This window comes from Nuphar pumila, chromosome 3 (genome assembly GCF_984573655.1).
Source record: "Nuphar pumila chromosome 3, dmNupPumi1.hap1.1, whole genome shotgun sequence".
Classification (NCBI taxonomy): Eukaryota; Viridiplantae; Streptophyta; class Magnoliopsida; order Nymphaeales; family Nymphaeaceae; genus Nuphar; species Nuphar pumila.
This window is the reverse complement of record NC_143251.1, coordinates 108,345,239-108,350,791: the sequence shown is the minus strand read 5'-3', so window position 1 is coordinate 108,350,791 and position 5,553 is coordinate 108,345,239.

Sequence of the window (5,553 nt, the reverse complement as noted above, 5' to 3'; positions counted from 1 at the left end):
ACATCATACGACAGAATGACTGCAAACCGTGAATGGATGTACCGTAGGATAGTGGACAATGAGTTATCGCATGAATATATGGATGGTGTCGATAGTTTTATTGAATTTGCAACGGCAAGTGTCAGTACGGTAAATCCCACAGGTCGGATTAGGTGTCCCTGCAAGATTTGTAAGAATAATCGATTTGTAGAACCTCATGGCGTTAGACATCACCTATACAGGAAGAGTTTTGTGAGTGATTATCAGAACTGGACGTTTCATGGAGAAGAATTTAGAAACGATTTTGATGCACGGGTGAATGTGGTGCACGATAATCCATATACGAATTTGATATTTGATGCTGCAGGAACAGAACTGGGTTCTGCTATGAGTTCTAGTGATGTAAGAACTGCCGTAGATGAAGAATCACCAAACGATGCAGCTAGTAGATTTTATGATTTACTTAAAGATGCTGATGAGCCACTTTGGAACGGTTGTGAGAGTCACACTATCTTGTCTGCAGTTCTTCAACTAATGAATTTGAAGTCCGAGTATAATTTGAGTCAATCATGTTTTGACCGTTTGTGCATGATTGTGAAGAGTATGTTGCCTAAAGATGAGAAATTGCCACAAAATTTCTATCGTGTGAAAGTTATGGTCAACGCTCTAGGTATGGGTTACAAAAAGATTGATGCTTGTCCAAATCACTGCATGTTGTATTTCAAGGAGCAGGAAAACGACATATCATGCCCGTCATGTGGGCATCCTCGGTTCAAGCCAAAGACAAGAGGCAATGGTAGCACGAGATCAAAGGAAGTTTCATACAAGTCGCTCTGCTACTTTCCTATCACTCCTAGATTGCAGCGATTGTATATGTCTTCAAAGACAGCTAAACACATGAGATGACATGCAAATAAAGTTCGACACGATGAAAACAAGATCACGCATCCTGTTGACGCTGAAGCTTGGAAGCACTTTGATCGTACTCATCAGAACTTCGCAATGGAAGTGCGAAATGTTAGACTCGGTCTATGTACAGATGGATTTAATCCATTTGGGGGTAGATCAACTCCATACTCATGCTGGCCAGTATTTGTAACTCCATACAACCTTCCACCAAGCTTGTGTATGAAACGTCCAAATCTTTTCTTGTCTCTGTTGATCCTTGGTCCGACCTCACATGGCCAAAATCTTGATGTATATCTAAGGCCATTGATTGATGAATTAAAAGTACTGTGGGATGACGGTGTTACCACGTATGATGCCCACAAAAAACAAAATTTCAACATGAAGGTCGTTGTTCTATGGACAATCATTGACTTCCCTGCATATGGTATGTTATCTGGTTGGAGCACACATGGGAGGTTGGTTTGTCCGTACTGCATGGAGGATTCCAAAGCTTTTAGATTGAGGCATGGAAGGAAGCCTTGCTGGTTTGATTGTCATCGTCGATTTCTACCCAGCGATCATCCGTTCCGACGTCAAAAGAATGCATTTAAAGCAGGCACAACTGAAACAGAAGGTCCATCCTTAAGATTGTCTGGCATAGAGATTCTAAGAAGATTGCGATACTTTCCAGATGTATTAACAGATGCCCGCATTCCTACACCCTTCCGTGGATTTGGAAGGATCACAATTAGACGAAAAAATCTATTTTTTGGGAACTACCGTATTGGTCGACCCTATTGATACGACATAATTTGGATGTGATGCATGTAGAGAAAAATGTGTTTGATAATGTGTTCAATACAGTAATGAATATTAAAGGAAAAATGAAGGATAATCTGAAGGCCCGTATGGATTTAAAATTAATATGTAAAAGACCAGAATTGGAACTCAAAGAGTATAATGGCAAAGTACTAAAACCAAAGGCGAAGTACGTGCTCGGACCTGATCAAATAAAACATGTATGTCAATGGTTGAGACAACTGAGATTTCCAGATGGATATGTCTCTAACATTGCTCGGGCTGTGAAGATTGACGATGGACAGTTATATGGGTTAAAGAGCCATGATTGTCATATCTTTATGCAACGATTGATACCCCTAGCATTCCATGATATGTTAGACAAACCTATATGGGGGGTATTGTCTGAGTTGAGCGGATTTTTCAGAACATTGTGCGCACGGGAGGTCGTTGTATCAGATGTAAAGAATCTCGAGGACTCTGTCATCACCACTGTTTGTCTGTTAGAAAAGATATTTCCGCCAGCATTTTTCGATGTTATAGAACATTTGATCATACATCTGCCATATGAACTAAGGGTTGGTGGCCCTGTGCAATATCGATGGATGTACCCATTTGAAAGGTATATGTTTTTTTATATTTGTCTCTTTAGTGACAGATATTTAAAATTTGAAATGTATATTCTTGTCAGATGCATGTTCGACCTAAAAAAAAAGGTTCGTAATAAAGCAAGAGTAGAAGGCTCTATTTGTGAGGCGTACACTTTAGAAGAGATTTCAAATTTCTCATCTATGTACTTCGAACCTCATATTCCAACACGTTACACATGCCCGCCCCGTAACGATGATGGAGAACAAGTAACTGTAGCTGACAAGCTGTCGATATTTCAACCACTTGGGCATGCATTTGGTAGTTGCCGATCAAGGCTATTGATAGATCGAGAGCAAGATGCAGCACACATCTATATTCATTTTAATTGCTCAGCGATCGACCCATACATCGAGTAAGTATATGTATATGCAACTCAATTATAAATCCTTTTATGTTCTATATGTGGATACATGGCTCGGTAATATAAGTATTTGTGGTTTGCAGACGATTTGATCTGGAGTTGCAAAATGAAGTTTCACATCTCACTGATGCAGAAGTACAAAAAGAACGTGAAACTAAGTTTGTAGAGTGGTTGAAACAGTTGGTAAAGAAGCTAACATAAATTTTGTACTTATAAACAACACTAAGTTACTTAATTGATTGTGATCACAATCATTGTTTATGTTTGTGCGTAGGTTCACAATGGTGATGTTAAAGATCAAGGAATATGTGATTTGGAAAATGGTCCGACCAAAGTTGTGCAATGCTACAACGGGTATATCGTAAATGGTTATCGATTCCATACAAAAGACTACGGTATAAACAAATCAACGATAAATAGTGGCGTGTGTGTCAAGGGTAGCAGCTACGGTGAAAATGAACATGATTACTACGGTGTTATAGAGGAAATAATGGAGTTGACTTACTTAGGCATGAATAACAGGGTTACGATATTCAAGTGTCATTGGTTTGATCCAACTGCAACAAGACTCGACAAAGCTTCAGGCATTGTGGAGGTGAATCATAAATCCAGGTTTGGAACATATGAACCATTCATATTAGCCTTGCAAGCTCAACAAGTTTATTATACTTCATATCCGAGTATAAAAAAGTCAGATAGAAATGAATGGTGGGCAGTTTGCAAGGTGAAATCCAAACTATACCCCGAGTATGATCAGTTACAGGAAGATGAGTTAGCTGAAGACAGTGATTACTATCAATCAGATGATGTCTATGACTTCGCTTATGGTCACGATGTTGCACATGATATGCATGTCATATCTCCATTGGCCGCTGAAACATTCATAGAGGAATGTGATCCAAATGATGTACCAAGTGGATGGGCAAACAATGAAGAAGAAGAAGAAGAAGAAGAAGAAGAAGAAGAAGAAGAAGAAGAAGAAGAAAGTCAAACTAGTGACGAGGAAGAATTCTCAAGCTAGTGAGCAAAATCTTATACTACAAACCTCTATTTAAATGCATTGTAATACTTGATGTGAGTTGTATTGCAATACTTGGTGTGAATGATCATAAATTTTATTTGAATGTATTGTAATACTTGATACGAATGATTCGAATGCATTGTAATACTTGATGTGAATGATTTCAATTATCTGAATGTATTATAATTTATGCAATTAACAAATGATTTGAATTAGTGCAATACTTGATGCCAATGATTTGAATTATTTGAATGCATTGCAATGCTTGATGTGAATGACTTGATTGCATTGTAATACTTGATGTGAATGATTTCAATTATCTGAATGTATTATAATTTATGCAATTAACGAATGATTTGAATTAGTGCAATACTTGATGCCAATGATTTGAATTATTTGAATGCATTGCAATGCTTGATGTGAATGACTTGATTGCATTGTAATACTTGATGTGAATGATTTCAATTATCTGAATGTATTATAATTTATGCAATTAACGAATGATTTGAATTAGTGCAATACTTGATGCCAATGATTTGAATTATTTGAATGCATTGCAATGCTTGATGTGAATGACTTGATTGCATTGTAATACTTGATGTGAATTATTTGAATGTATTGTATGACATATGTTATTTGTTAGAATATGGTTCGTGGAGGTTATAGTGGTCGCTCATCCAGTAGTAGCCAGGCTCAGCCTTCATCTTCACTGGCTCCTGTGATAGGTATATCATATAACTAATTAGATGCTTGATTAGTTCAAATGCACATTCTGAGAATTTCTAATGTATTTTTTTACAGATGATGTTGCGCCTGTACACGACCCACCTACACCAGTTGATCACACAAGTCAAGAGCCAACACAAGAAACATGGTCTTCTCAGGCTGGCACTAGAAGACTCATTTGAATAGTATATATCGATAATCGACCGTAAGTATTTTGTTTTAAATTATTGCATATCTTTTGAATATTTTATATTGATATTTACTGTGTAACAATTCATGTGCAGCACGAGGTTTGAGCCACAAGAAGTAGTACGGGAGATTAGGAATTCACTTCTTCAACATCTACCAGGACCAGTTGCTCAATGGAAAGAGTACCCAAAGGAGGTGTTAGACAGATTGTGGTCTTCATTCATGGTATACAGTTGTTCCTCATAGTTAATGTGTTTCATATTTAATTTATTTAAGCAATGTCTACTAACTTTCTGAAAATATTTGTAGGCTTCGAATCGCTTCGCAACTACGGTGGAAGAAAATGATGCAAGGAAGGTGTGGCAGAAGGTGGCTGTCAATCGATTTGCAGACATGCTGCACACTATGAAGACTGCAACAAAAAAAGCATCTGGCGTAGTAGATGATCCATTACTGTGGAAGGGCCATGGTCCTATTACTATCAGGAGAGATTACTGGGATGAAATGTGCGATAAGTGGGCGGGAGATGCATTTAAAAATTGCTCTGCGAAGGCTTCACAAAATCGATCGAAGATGCCCGAAGCCCATCTACACACAGGTGAATCTAAGACATTTGGGAGCCACCTAAAGAAAATGGTAACTCATCAATATATAATATTAATTTTATAAGTATTATTGCAAACTTGTGTACTAAATCTTTTGTCATTTAACTTCGCAGGAAGCAGAAAAAGGAGGCAGTGTACCATATAAGGATGTGTTTGTAGAAACATATAAACGGAAGACCACGGGAGTCTTTGTATCAGAGAAGGCGAGAACGACAACGGTATGTATTAATTCTATTAATAATCATTGCAATATATATGCAAGTTATCATAATGTTATCATTAATTATTAATGAATACTTTAAACATTATTTTGTAGGAGGCATATGAGCAACAAA